Source organism: Esox lucius, chromosome 11 (genome assembly GCF_011004845.1).
Source record: "Esox lucius isolate fEsoLuc1 chromosome 11, fEsoLuc1.pri, whole genome shotgun sequence".
Classification (NCBI taxonomy): Eukaryota; Metazoa; Chordata; class Actinopteri; order Esociformes; family Esocidae; genus Esox; species Esox lucius.
Window position 1 is genome coordinate 1995073 of NC_047579.1, and position 15389 is coordinate 2010461.

Consider the following 15389-nt stretch of genomic DNA (forward strand, 5'->3'; position numbering starts at 1 on the left):
CCACATATAACTGTTACAACATGTTCAGATAAATGGTATCTTGTGAGTTTTCAATCTTGAAAGCAGGTTTTTAATATTTGCTATGTAAAATACTAAACATGCTGTTCATGTAAAATAGTATATGAAATACTCATAACTTGACTGGGTTTCTGGAAAGTTGTAGCAACTCATTTTTGAAATTCTCACTATTAAACTAAATTATATGCCTTTCTGCGGGAAAAGGTTTTCAATTGTACTTATTCTTTGGGAAAAAAATGACCAGCTGTGCCTAGTTGTTACTTTGTAACAAGCAAGAGTAGTTTGGAAGGTTAGATTATACTGCATTGGAAATGTAACAAGCCAAGAATTTGGCAAGAAAATCATTCCTTTCCACCTCTTTTCTTTCACAATGCTGCTTTGGTCTGCACCGCAAGACAAATGTACCGATCATTTTGAACCTGATGGTGGGAATGCAGGCTTACTGAAAACCGTGGTAAATTCACTATATTCCACAAATATGACATTCCATTGGTAATCGGTTTGCAATGGTAATAAGTAATTTCGCATTTTGGGGACCGTGTTTTATCCAGACTGTTGTTCAATTGAACGTTACGTAGATTCATGAACGGGAGTAATGATCCAGTTAAAAACAAGTGAATGTGTCTTTACGGTAAACGTGTTGTTAATAATAAATAGGGTGGCTTGGGGTTTAATGCCACCCTGGGTTAAACGCCTTATTCCTTGGTTGCCACTTCGTGTTCATCTAGAAAATGTTGTTGACTCATCTCAACTGAGCAAGAAATTCCACAAAAACGATTTTGACATAAGTAGATCTTAATTTTTGTCATTTAGAAAACCTTGTATGTGACGTGAAGAAGTTAGACCTCTAAACTGATTTTTGACATGTCAATAGGAAGGCCTTAAGCTAATTCATCCACTTGTTCAGAGAACATAGCAATCCTGTTTTTTGTGGTGATCATGTTTGGGGCTAATCGCCCAGTCTCTGAGAATATATTGGTAAAATCTAACAAAATTATTACCAAAAAATTGCTGAAATATAACAAAAGTTCAAGATATAGCATAAATAGTTTTTAGTTCAATAGCTAGTTTCTAATATAATTGGCCTAGTCATTGGCACTGATATTGAATGCCAACTGATGCTCAATATTATGGATTCGGTGTTTTTAACTTAATACTTTTGCATGGTTAACAAAAAATGTAAAATAGTCATCAAAAGTTATTTGAAATAGTAATAAATGTTATGCATAGCTTTTTGCCTTTGGATATTGGAATGTGCAATATATGATTAAAATTGGTCTTGTTAACTCACTTAAATACTGCTATCAAGATTGAATTCTCTTCCATGGTATAGATTACTTTAATAGAATGATTTTGAATAAATCTTAAATGGGGTATTTTGGCTCAATAGTAGGGTAAAACACCCATGTACATCGTTTTGCATTTGATTTGCAATAAAATATAATTATTTTTCACAATATTTTTTTTCCAAATGTATTTGTCTGACTTAAGTCAATATTTTTATGTCAATATCTGACCAAACTTTTTTTTGTCAGAAAATACAGATTTCCCTTAAGGGGGGCATTTCCCCCCAAGTTACCCTACATGTACTGCCCTGACAGGAGTTTTGAAAGTCGGTAACTGTCAGGTTTGCAAGATTTATTGGACAGTATAATGGTTTCACAGTCGCAATCCATCTGACCCCCCCAAAAAAGCATGCTCAAACGTTATTTTCTCTATACAACCGTATCTATACATCAACCCACCTATGCCCAGTTTTGCCTACACACGGTCATAAAAAGCTTCCAATTCGGCAACCCTGATTACTATAGAACCTACTCTGGTCAAATTTTTCTATATTTTACTAAGTTTAGGTAGCCGAATGCAGCAGTGGTTCTGGTAATAGCTGGGGTCAATGCACGGTGTCAATATTAGTTATTCATGGGATAGTCTTGCATCCCTTGTGTCCTTTCCTATCTTTTTCAAAACATATTGATTGAGAAATCCTGAGTTACTTGCCCTCTAACATTCTCTTATTTCCTGGTCAAATTTGCTTCCCATGCTACTTTTTCCTTGTGTTATTTTCTATGTGCTTTTTTCCTAACTTCCTTAGCCCCTTTGCTAGTTCCCTTTATTTACTTGGCTTCTTTTCTTTTCTAATTTCCTTGCTTCAGGTTTTAGTGACAGGCCATGCTGTAGCTGGATGTCATAAGGAAGAGGAAGAATGGTCATGGCACCACTGTTCATATATACAAATATTATAAGAATTTCATATGAATCCTGAATGCTGACTGGCTGATCCCATATACCCCTGGTATGACATCACATCACTTAATGTTATAATTGTGTTGGTAAATGGTTTATAAAAGCAATCGGGCATCTCCGTGGTTTGTGATATACAGTATTGCCAATATACTTTGGGTAATTACTGGAGGTATTTCAGAAAGCAGGTTAAGTGAAAACATACAGTTAGTTGACTCAGAGTTGGATGGCCCATACAGGACTCCATTCAGGGTCTCCAAGAAGGCCAAATACTCTGAACTGCTGTTCGGGGCATATGCACAAACAACAGTCAGAGAATCCCCACCCACAACCCATAGGCGTAGGGAGGCGACCCTCTCGTCAACTGGGGTAACCTCACACCCTGAGCAACGGTTCCAGAACCGAGACTGTGCGTGGTTGTAAGCCCCACCAGATCTAACTGATAGTGCTCCACCTCCCCCACAAGTTCCTCCTTCCCCCACAGAGAGGTAACGTTCCACCTCCCCAGAGCCAGCCCCTGACGCCTGGGTCTGGTCTGTCGAGGCCCCTGGCCTTCACTGCCACCCATATGGCAGCGCACCCGCCCCCAGCGGTTCCTCCCTTGAGTAGTGGGCCCACAGGATGGAGAGGGGGGTGCCACATTGCTTTTTCCACCAGGCGCTTGCCTGCGAGCCCTTCCTCTGGGCCTGGCTCCAGACAAAAAAAATCCTGAGACTCAAGAAGTCCTTCATTTTCTGTAAAAACTCTCACCAACATCTACAGGTGCACCATTGAGAGCATCCTTTCAGGCTGCATAACTGCCTGGTACGGCAGCTGCTCCGATCGCAAGTCCCTCCAGAGGGTGGTGAGGTCTGCGGAGCACGTCATCGGCTGCCATATACCATCCATGCAAGGCATCTACCATACACAATACCTTGGGAAAGCACAGAACATCAAAGACTACAGCCACCAAGGCTATGGTCTATTCACACCACTACTGCCGTCTGGTTGACACTACTGGAGCATCGGAACACACACTTCCAGACTCACAGTTTTTTCCCTCAGGCCATAAGGCTCCTGAACCTGCAACACTGATCTATCATCATACTGATCACACATGAACATTCCAGATGCTCTGATGTCTTTCTATGTGCCTTTAATCTACATTAGAATATTCTTTTCTATGTACCATACCATTACACTCATTATATTTACAATATTCAGTACTTCTACCCATATTGTTTATATTTCCCATCCTACTCTCTGTAAAATTGCTGCTAGTTAAAATGTGTATGTATATTGTTGCTTTATATATTTCTTCATTCTTACTACGTAGATGTGTGCCACGTCACCAGAATGTCACTTCTGAATGATGCTGTGTTATTCAGTGCATTTGATAAATAAAACTCTGAACTTGATGTTGCAGCCACACACACACATTACATAAATGTTTAATGGATGGAAGACTCGAAATGTGACCTCTTTTTTTTCCAGTTAATACTCACGCACTGTCTCGGTTTGCCTCCTCGTGCACGTGCATTACTCAGGGTTAACTTAACTCAGAGTTGACTGAACTAATTGTTACCACCTGTTTGACAGCTCAGAGTCAGTCAACCCAGAGTTGTGGTTTAACTCAGTGTGTTAACCCTGCTTTCTGAAATACCCCCACTGTGTGATGCATTGTGACTAAGAACAGCTCTTAGTCGTTGTATATTTGCCATATACAGGTGCTGGTCATATAATTAGAATATCATCAAAAAGTTTATTTATTTTAGTAATTCCATTCAAAAAGTTTAACTTGTATATTATATTCATTCATTACACACAGACTGATATATTTCAAATGTTTATTTCTTTTAATTGTGATGATTATAACTGACAACTAATGAAAATCCCAAATTCAGAATCTCCGAAAAGTAGAATATAACTTAAGACCAATACAAATAAAGGATTTTTAGAAATGTTGGCCAACTGAAAAGTATGAACATGAAAAGTAAGAGCATGTACAGCACTCAATACTTAGTTGGGGCTCCTTTTGCCTGAATTACTGCAGCGTGGCATGGAGTCGCTCAGTCTGTGGCACTGCTCAGGTGTTATGAGAGTCCAGGTTGCTCTGATAGTGGCCTTCAGCTCATCTGCATTGTTGGGTCTGGCGTATCACATCTTCCTCTTCACAATACCCCATAGATTATCTATAGAATTAAGGTCAGGCGAGTTTGCTGGCCAATTAAGAACAGGGATACCATGGTCCTTAAACCAGGTACTGGTAGCTTTGGCACTGTGTGCAGGTGCCAAGTCCTGTTGGAAAATTAAATCTGCATCTCCATAAAGTTGGTCAGCAGCAGGAAGCATGAAGTGCTCTAAAACTTCCTGGTAGACGGCTGCGTTGACCTTGGACCTCAGAAAACACAGTGGACCAACACCAGCAGATGACACCCCAAACCATCACTGACTGTGCAAACTTTACACAGAACTTCAAGCAACGTGGATTCTGTGCCTCTCCTCTCTTCCTCCAGACTCTGGGACCTTGATTTCCAAAAAAAAAGCTAAATTTAATTTCATCAGAGAACATAACTTTGGACCACTCAGCAGCAGTCCAGTCCTTTTTGTCTTTAGCCCAGGCGAGATGCTTCTGACGCTGTGGCTTGTTCAAGAGTGGCTTGACACAAGGAATGTGACAGCTGAAACCCATGTCTTGCATACGTCTGTGCGTGGTGGTTCTTGAAGCACTGATTCCAGCTGCAGTCCACTCTTTGTGAATCTCCCCCACATTTTTGAATGGGTTTTGTTTCACAATCCTCTCCAGGGTGCGGTTATCCCTATTGCTTGTTCACTTTTTTCTACCACATCTTTTCCTTCCCTTCGCCTCTCTATTAATGTGCTTGGACACAGAGGTCTGTGAACAGCCAGCCTCTTTAGCAATGACCTTTTGTGTCTTGCCCTCCTTGTGCAAGGTGTCAATGGTCGCCTTTTGGACAGCTGTCTAGTCAGCAGTCTTCCCCATGATTGTGTAGCCTACAGAACTAGACTGAGAGACCATTTAAAGGCTTTGCAGGTGTTTTGAGTTAATTAGCTGATTAGAGTGTGGCACGTGTCTTATAATATTGAACCTTTTCACAATATTCAAATTTTCTGAGATACTGAATTTGGGGTTTTCATTAGTTGTCAGTTTTAATTATCAAAATTAAAAGAAATAAACACTTGAAATATATCAGTCTGTGTGGAATGAATGTATACAGTATACAAGTTTCACTTTTTGAATGGAATTACTGAAATAAATCAACTTTTTGATGATATTCTAATTATATGACCAGCACCTGTACAACATCCCCTCGTGCCTCATTGCTTACATAATGTACCTATTGGACTCGTTAATCAATATGATGACAAAAAACAGGCCTAAACTACATAGCAGCATAACTGTCATGCCATTATGCTTTTGTGATTATAGCATAGCATAGCATCATCTTCCGCTTATCAGAGGTTTGAATCCTTCAGCTTTCCAGGTTGCTGTGTCTTTGATTAAGGCACTTAACTCTACTTGCATTTGTATGGTGCGATGGATTAGAGCATCTGCTATTTAATAGTAGGCTAAATATAGGCTCGGTATTGTTTGTACAAAAGTTTGTAAGGGTGGTGAAATTGACAATATATATCTGTCTGAAGTAAAACTATGCCTTCAGAGGGCATGCTAACAAAGACTGAAAAGTACTTACCTAGGTGTTTGTGCCACATATAATACATGTTCTTATTTGTTCCTATCAGAGTTTAATGTCCAGAAAGTTAAGACTTTTATCCTGGGAATAAACAATCCAAAAGGTGGTCAAGAAAATGACCACTCTCCTAAGGAGCAGGAGGGTGTGATGGAAAGAAAAATCAAGGTGTGAAAGAAGATTGAGGGTAAATTGTCCTTACAATACACCTTTATAGAACATTAAATTAATCATACACCTTAGCTCATTCTCAACGAATGACAATGTTTCATTCAGAACGATCTGTGTCAGTGACTGTAATGCAGCAGAGTAACCTGTATTCTGCTGGCTGGCTGCTGACACATCTACTGGGCACGATTGGTGTTGTTTGGCCCATGGATGGGAGACCAGATGCTGTTGGAAGTAGTATGGGAGGGCCAGTAGGGGACACTCATTATCAAAGTAAAGGGAAGAAGGATCTCCTGCCTCAGTCTGAGCAGGAGTCTGATAAGAGAAAGTCAAAGTGAGAAAATAGATTGGAAATGATACAGATATTTAAGTTGTTCTGAGGACAGTCAATTGTCCATATTATACCTGTTTTTCCTAATATTAAAGAATCAATCTTACTGATTTCCTAAAAGGGCTGTATTGAAATGTCTTTAAACAATATTTAATTCACTCTTGTTTTTATAGGATGAAGGGAATCACAGTGGAGCAGATCACTGATAGAGATTGAGGTCCGAAATTAAATTCTGTCTTAACTGCATGTAATCCATCAGCATTTAAATGTGATTTAGAGGTATGATTTGAGCAGAGGCCTAGTAGTAAACTTAGGTCTGGAAATAATTGGACAATGACACAGGTTTTGTGATTTTCTTTTTTTTTTAAGTATGTTCAAGTTACAGTTAATTACAAATGTGGGCTTAAAGTGCAGTCTCTCAGCTTTAATTTGAGGGTATTCACATCCAAATTGGAGAAAGGGTTTAGGAATTACAGCTCTTTAATATGGAGCCCCCTCTTTCAAGGGATTATAAAAGTAATAGGACAATTGACTAAAAAGCTGTTTCATGGACAGGTGTTGATTCCAGGTGTGGCATTCACAGTTGGAAGCTGTTGCTGTAAACCCACAACAATGCAAGTGAAACCGGCCATCCTTAGGCTGCACAAGGATCTCCACCAGAGAGATAGCAGGAACATTAGGAGGGGCCAAATCAACAATTTGGTGTATTCTGAGAAAAAAAGAATGCACTGGTGAGCTCTGCAACACAAAAAAGCCTGGACATCCACAGAAGACCACAATGGTGGATGATTTTAGGATAATTTCCAAGGTAAAGAAAAACCCCTTTACAACATCCAGCCAAGTGAAGAACACTCAGTAGGTAGGCAAATCATTATCCAAGTCTACCATAAAGAGAAGACGTCACAAGAGCAAATACATTCATAAACCTCAATAGTTTAAAGGCCAGATTGTGCCAAAAAATATCCATAAAAGTCACCCCAGTTCTGGATCAGCATTCTTTGGACAGATGAAACTAAGAGCAACCTGTACCAGAATGATGGGAAGAAAAAAAGTATGGAGAAGGCTTGGAATGGCTCATGATCCAAAGCATACCACATCATCTGTAAAACACAGTGGAGGCAGTGTGATGGCATGGGCATGGGTGGCTTCCAATGGCACTGGGTCAGAAGTGTTTATTGATGATGTGACAGAAGACAGAAGTCTGAAGTGTATAGGAATATATTGTTGATTGGACAACGCTTCACTTTACAGATGGACAATGACCCAAAACATACTGCAAAAGCAACCCAGGAGTTTTTTAAGGCAAAGAAGTGGAATATTATGCAACCACTTGAATTAAAACTCACAGTCTGCACTTCAACTGCATCTCCGTTGTTTTATTTCAAATCCATTGTGAATTTTAGATCCAAAAATATGAAAATTCTATCTGTTACGAAGGACGACCCTTGTAGGCAGGTAAATTGGCTGTTTTAGAATTGGCCAATCAGGAGCGCCACTGCGCTCGGCTTTTCGCTGAGGAAGATGGTTTAAGTTCAGTTTCAAGAAAACCAGGAAGAGGGAGCTGACATTGGAAAACTGTGCGGTTGATTTATAGTTATTATTATATAGTGTTACTGTCATTATATCTAAGTCCTTACAATTGTGTGCGTGCAACTACCAAACCACACCCACCAATGCCCGTTGAAACGTTTATACTAATAAATCATCTAAAGGGAACATCTTGTCTGCATTCTGATCGATGCCCCCTTGATGGCCACAACCTTTTAAAGACCAGCTGAAGTATACAGTCCTTCCAAATCATCAAAACACTATCAGTATCCAAATATTTCCAGACATATACTGTATACAGCTCTGGAAAATGTTTAGACCACTACACCTTACCCTTTTATTAGGTACTTCAAATGACAGTGCTCAAAGTTGGTACATCGGGTCACAAGATTATAATATACACCGCTCAAAAAATTAAGGTAACATGTAACAATCACAGTATAACACCAAGTCAATTAATCTTAAACAGGTATATCTATCTGTCCAGTTAGGAAGCATAAGCAATAAGTGATTGTAAAAGAATGTTACCTGTTTTGGTGGAAATGGAAATGACAACAGGTGCACTGTAGAGGCAACAGCAAGACAACTCCCAAAAAGGAAATGGTTTTGCAGGGGGTGGCCACAGACGATTGCTCTCTCCTTATTCTTCACCCATCATCATGCCTGTCATCTGCTGGCATGATGACATCCAGGATTGAATCGGACACAAATTGTACATTCTCTGACATCATGCCTGCAAGTATTGTCTTCATCACCTGTGGGACAGAGCTAACAGTAACTAAAAGCTGGGCTCTGCAACCAAGCTCCTCAAAGAATTTAACATAATGTGATGTGATTTTTGTGTGGTAGTAAGCAGTTGTATGCTAATACATGAAAATCAGTAGACTGCATAAAATTTGCTGATGGAAGCTGTTAATCTTTTTCGATGAATTGAATAATTTTTACTCCTATTTTACCAGGTAAGTATGAATGAACACATTCTCCTTTTTTTGCAATAATTTTAGTGCAATTAGGGTTAATTTTCTTGGCTCAGGGCAGAACAACACATTTTCCCCTAGACTTTTCACCTGGGATTCATCCAGCAGGCTTTTGGTTACTGGTCAGGTAGATGCTCTACCCAAGGCTTCCCTGCCCCCTTACGATAATGTATGTGGATGATTTTACTGAAACATTTATTAATGTAATAAACATATATTATTATATGCAAATGAAGTCAAAAAACCTACAGAGTACATAATGTCAACTCTAAACTGATTCCATTGCCTGCAGAGGATAATTTATTTTAGCATAAACATGAATGCAAAAACTTACAAACATGCAGACGATCAACACAACTTTGCATATAACTTTATTACTACAATATAAATTTGGACTTCAGTTATAAAATACATAGATGTAGAGGGACCTGTGTGCAAAGCAGCATTCATTATGTTAAATGCACTGCTCAAAAAAATGAAGGGAACACTTAAATCACACATTGGGTCTTGATGAACAAATTATATCTTGATTAATAAAATAAATTAAAAGCTGAGGGCCAGTCGATGGCATTAATGCCTTCGTCATCCTATACTCATTGGCCACATGAGGCTGGGCATTGTCCTGCACCAGGAGGAAACCAGGGCCCACTGCACCAGCATAAGGTCTGACGATGGGTCTAAGGATTTCATCCCTGTGAAATCCTTAGACCCATCGTCAGCAGTCAGGTTACCGTTGGCTACCACGTGGAGGTCTGTGTGACCCTCCAAGGAAATGCCTCCCCAGACCGTCACTAACCCACCGCCCAACCGGTCATGCTGGATGATGTTGCAGGCAGCATAACTTTCACCACAGTGTCTCCAGGCTCTGTCATGTCAGTCACATGTGCACAGTGTGAACCTGCTCTCACCTGTGAAGAGAATCTGCCAATTGTGGTGTTCTCTTGCCTCTTAAACCAGGCCTAAAATGTCAATAGGCCTGAGGAATACCTATAAGATTTTTGTTGCTAAAATTTTTGTCAGTAAAATCTCAAAACATGTTAACCCAGTCAAATGCATTCCTTTGGGAGGAGCTTATACAAGTTCTCGTGAGAATAATGCCTTCAGTGCAACAGTTGCTAGCACCAAAATCGTTAAATAAAACCTGATCAAGATCTGTTGATGTATGTCGTGGTGAACCATATCAGTCTTTGAGAAACAAACACAACCTTTTCCTAGGTAAATCATCATTATTGCGAACGGAATACATACTCGCGTTAGAAGATATAATTGGACCAGTAACGCTGAAAAGTGTTTTCTAAAGCAGTATGCGGCTTCTGTCGCAATCTTCTGCTATAATATTAGAGAAGTGTGGATGAAGTAGAAAGAATAAGCGCTAATTCTAAACTGAAAAGGCTAATTCTAAACTGAACGAAAAGTGGCTGCATGGCAGTGAAAAACCCCAGAGTTACCAAACGATTTTTGCCTAATGATTTTTCTCGTCCTCAGTCTCGTTTTGACATGCGTATGCTCTTGTGATTCCTTTTGCATTTTGAACATGAACCTGATCTTCGATAATTGAAACGACCTGTCCGTTTTCATTTTCAATAAATCGAAGGCTGTCGGCCATTCTCGATAAATTAAACCTTTACCATAGCTTGTAGGAAGGCACCCCAAAATATCTAAGCAGAGAAGTTGTAGCTGTTGAAGTATAACACTTCCCCGAGTTGGTTTGTTGGAAAGGAGAATAAAACACAGGGAGTCAGGGCAATTACCGTAGTTATACGTCCATTTATTACAGAAGCTTCTGGAGACACGTGTCGCCGCACAATGTCTAAGGATCAACATTCAAAACATCATTTTTATACTTCTACGCCCAAAAGCATAAGGGTGTCCATCAGTGCACGTGGCACCAGGACACCCTAGGCCGCAGGTCGATGATCGACTTTGTTGTCGTTTCATCTGACCTGCGGCCGTATGTCTTGGACACTCGGGTGAGGAGAGGGGCGGAGCTGTCAACTGATCACCACCTGGTTGTGAGTTGGATCCGATGGCGGGGGAGGAAGCTGGACAGACTCGGCAGGCCCAAGCGTACTGTAAGGGTCTGCTGGGAACGTCTGGCAGAGTCTCCTGTCAGAGAGATCTTTAACTCCCACCTCCGGCAGAGCTTCGACTGGATCCCGAGGGAGGCTGGAGATATTGAGTCCGAGTGGACCATGTTCTCCACCGCCATTGTCGAAGCAGCCGCTCGGAGCTGTGGCCGTAAGGTCTCCGGTGCCTGTCGAGGCGGCAATCCCCGAACCCGGTGGTGGACACCGGAAGTAAGGGATGCCGTCAAGCTGAAGAAGGAGTCCTATCAGGCCTGGTTGGCTTGTGGGACTCCTGAGGCAGCTGACGGGTACCGACAGGCCAAGCGGACTGCAGCCCGGGTGGTTGTGGAGGCAAAAACTTGGGCCTGGGAGGAGTTCGGTGAGGCCATGGAGAAGGACTATCGGCTGGCCTCGAAGAGATTCTGGCAAACCATCCGGCGCCTCAGGAGAGGGAAACAGTGCCCTACCAACGCTGTTTACAGTAGAGGTGGGCAGCTGTTGACCTCAACTGGGGATGTCGTCGGGCGGTGGAAGGAGTACTTCGAGGATCTCCTCAATCCCGCCATCACGTCTTCTATTGAGGAAGCAGAGGATGAGGGCTCAGAGGTGGACTCGTCCATCACCCGGGCTGAAGTCACAGAGGTGGTTAAGAAACTCCTCGGTGGCAAGGCACCAGGGGTGGATGAGATCCGCCCTGAGTACCTCAAGTCTCTGGATGTTGTGGGGCTGTCTTGGCTGACACGCCTGTGCAACATCGCGTGGCAGTCGGGGACAGTGCCTCTGGGATGGCAGACCGGGGTGGTGGTCCCTCTTTTTAAGAAGGGGGACCGGAGGGTGTGTTCCAACTATAGGGGGATCACACTTCTCAGCCTCCCCGGGAAAGTCTATGCCAGGGTTCTGGAGAGGAGAATACGGCCGATAGTAGAACCTCGGATTCAGTAGGAACAGTGTGGTTTTCGTCCAGGCCGTGGAACACTGGACCAGCTCTATACCCTCTACAGGGTGATGGAGGGTTCATGGGAGTTTGCCCAACCAATCCACATGTGTTTTGTGGATTTGGAGAAGGCATTCGACTGTGTCCCTCGCGGCATCCTGTGGAGGGTGCTTCGGGAATATGGGGTCCTGGGTCCCTTGCAAGGGCTGTCAGGTCCCTGTACGACCGAAGCAGGAGCTTGGTCCGCATTGCCGGCAGTAAGTCAGACTTGTTCCCTGCGCATGTTGGACTCCGGCAGGGCTGCCCTTTGTCACCGGTTCTGTTCGTAATTTTTATGGACAGAATTTCTAGGCGCAGCCAGGGGCCGGAGGGTGTCAGGTTTGGGGACCACACGATTTCGTCTCTGCTCTTTGCGGATGATGTTGTCGTGTTGGCCCCTTCAAGCCAGGACCTTGAGCATGCACTTGGACGGTTTGCAGCCGATTGTGAAGCGGTGGGGATGAAAATCAGTACCTCCAAATCCGAGGCCATGGTCCTCAGTCGGAAAAGGGTGCCTTGCCCACTTCAGGTTGGTGGAGAGTGCCTGCCTCAAGTGGAGGAGTTTAAGTATCTAGGGGTCCTGTTCACGAGTGAGGGAAGGAAGGAACGGGAGATTGACAGACGGATCGGTGCAGCTTCTGCAGTAATGTGGTTGATGTATCGGTCTGTCGTGGTGAAGAAAGAGCTGAGCCGCAAGGCGAAGCTCTCGATTTACCGGTCAATCTACGTTCCTACTCTCACCTATGGTCATGAGCTTTGGGTCATGACCGAAAGGACAAGATCCCGGATACAGGCGGCCGAAATGAGCTTTCTCCGCAGGGTGGCTGGGCGATCCCTTAGAGATAGGGTGAGAAGCTCGGTCACCCGGGAGGAGCTCAGAGTAGAGCCGCTGCTCCTCCACATCGAGAGGGGTCAGCTGAGGTGGCTTGGGCATCTGTTTCGGATGCCTCCGGAACGCCTTCCTGGGAAGGTGTTCCGGTCCTGTTCCCCCAGGAGGAGGGGATACGCTGCGCCATACCAGGTGACGTCACGGTGCTCATTTAATAATGTAATTATCCATTTAATAATGTAATTATTGTTTGCTTGTCCACACAATTTAAATGCAATGTAGGGTTGGGACTGAAGTGAAATAAGATTGAAGTGTTCCCATTCCATTATGTCCATGCACACTGAAAACACTACACTTCTCTGCAACCAGCAATACTGATCTATGATCAAACTGAACACACATTCCAGATGATGTCTTTTCATGTACATTCAATGTACATTAGAATATTCCTATGTCTGTACCATTCACACTACACTCATATTGAATTTATAATATTAAATAATTCTACCCATATTCATTCTTCATATTCCCCATCCTACTCTTTTACAATGTACATTATTGCTATTTTTTTTACTTTATATATTTCTTAATTGTTACTATGTAGATGTTTGAACTTGAACTACACTAGTTGAAAAACAGATAAACCCAGAGGAATATCTGACTAGTAGTATTTGCGAGATTGCCAGATATTGATGGTGTTTTAGACAACATTTGCAGGGACAATTACCTTGGTTGACAAGATATGAAATACTGGTCAATTATGAATGGTGTGAAGTTATACATCATCCAAATGCAATAGACATTTCATTTGGATGGTGTGAAGTTGTGCATCGTCCAAATGCAATAGACATTTCATTTGGATGGTGTGAAGTTGTGCATCGTCCAAATGCAATGGGGCGGGATCTAACCCATTTGATAGAGATGTCCTCATCAAACCGAGTTGGTTTGTTGCAAAGGAGAATAACACACCAGGAGTCAGGTCAATTACCGTACCGCATATTCCGTTTTATTACAAAAGCTTTTGGACACAAGTGTCTGTGTAAATGTTTACTCTCTTCCCCTTGGCCTGCCTGAGTGCCTCTATCACTGCTCTTACTTCTGCTCTCTGGGCTGACTGCAGCCCTTGAAGTCTCTCTGCTTTGACCGTGACTAGACCCTCTGGTGTAAGTTTCACCACCGCAAAGGCCACCCTCAGCCCATCTTGTTTGTGTCTGAAACAACACCCATCAGTGAAGAGGTCCTCTGCCCCTTGGAGGGGTTCTGCCTCCAGATAAGTTTGTGTCTTACTCTCCCTCATTACCTCTTGCGCGCACTCATGTGGTAGCCCCGTCCCCATCCGGTCTGCCATATTTATCCCCTCGTGTGTGAAAGTCAAATTTGGAGCCCCGAGAATTTTGCTTAGGTGTTGTTGCCTGAGGGAAGTCATAGTGAACATCTGTGAATTTACATACGCCACTACACTGTGTGTTGTAAGTATCTGAAGTTGATGTCCCATTACTATGTGTGCGCATTTTTGAATGAGTCTCGCCACCCTCGCTGCATGCTGTGTGCAGGTGGGGTGCCTTTTTTCAGTTTTGTCAAATCCTACGCTTATGTACATAAGGATGTTCCTATCTCCCCCTTTTTTCTGAAACAGGACCCCGTTCATGGCTTGACCTGTTTCAGAAACATCTAGAAAAAAGGGTTTTGTGTAGTCGGGAATTGCCAAATCAGCTGCGGTGGCTAGTTGTTGTTTCAGCATTATGAACGCCTGGTCGGCCGGGCAAGTCCAATTGTGGCTTTAAGTTTACGCATTCCCTGCTCTTTAACTAGCGCTCTAAGTGGCCCTGTGAGCCCTGAGTAGTTTGGGATGTAGTTGTGGCTGTACCCCGTGAGTCCCAGAAATGATAGCATTTCCTGAACAGTAGTGGGTTTAGGATGGTGGAGGATGGTCGTGCGGTGTGCCGGGGAAAGCCCCGCTCCCTTCTGTGAGATTACTCTGCCCAGAAAGGAGACCTGTGTTCTTACCAGCTGTAGCTTTTCTTTCGACACCTCGAACCCTTTCTCAGCCAGTCTGGTGAGGACCGTCATTGTAGCTTGAATGCAGGCGGCCACCGTCGGGGCCGCCAGCAGCAGATCGTCTACGTATTGGACCAAAGTTACCCCTGTCGGCAGGCAGCATCCCTGCAGCGCTTCTCTCAGTACCTGGTTGAATATGCCAGGGGAAAGCGCGAACCCCTGTGGTAGTCTCGTGTATCGCCATTGTCGACCCTTATGTGTGAAAGAAAATATGTCACGAAGTTCCTCTGATAGTGGGAGACAGAAAAAAGCATTAGCCAGGTCAATGCAGGTGAACCATTTTTGATCAGGGGTCAAATTAGTGAGTGCTACATACAGGTTAGTCCCTGGTGCCTCTAACCGATACGTCTTACAGCTGGGTGAGTACCATTCGTTTGGCGCCTGAGTGAGTGTCCAATTAGTGCATTCAACCGCCCTTTTAACCATGGGCCCCAGGTCTTTTGCTTGATGTTTAGGATGCAGGGCCAGTGACACATGCGGGACGGACT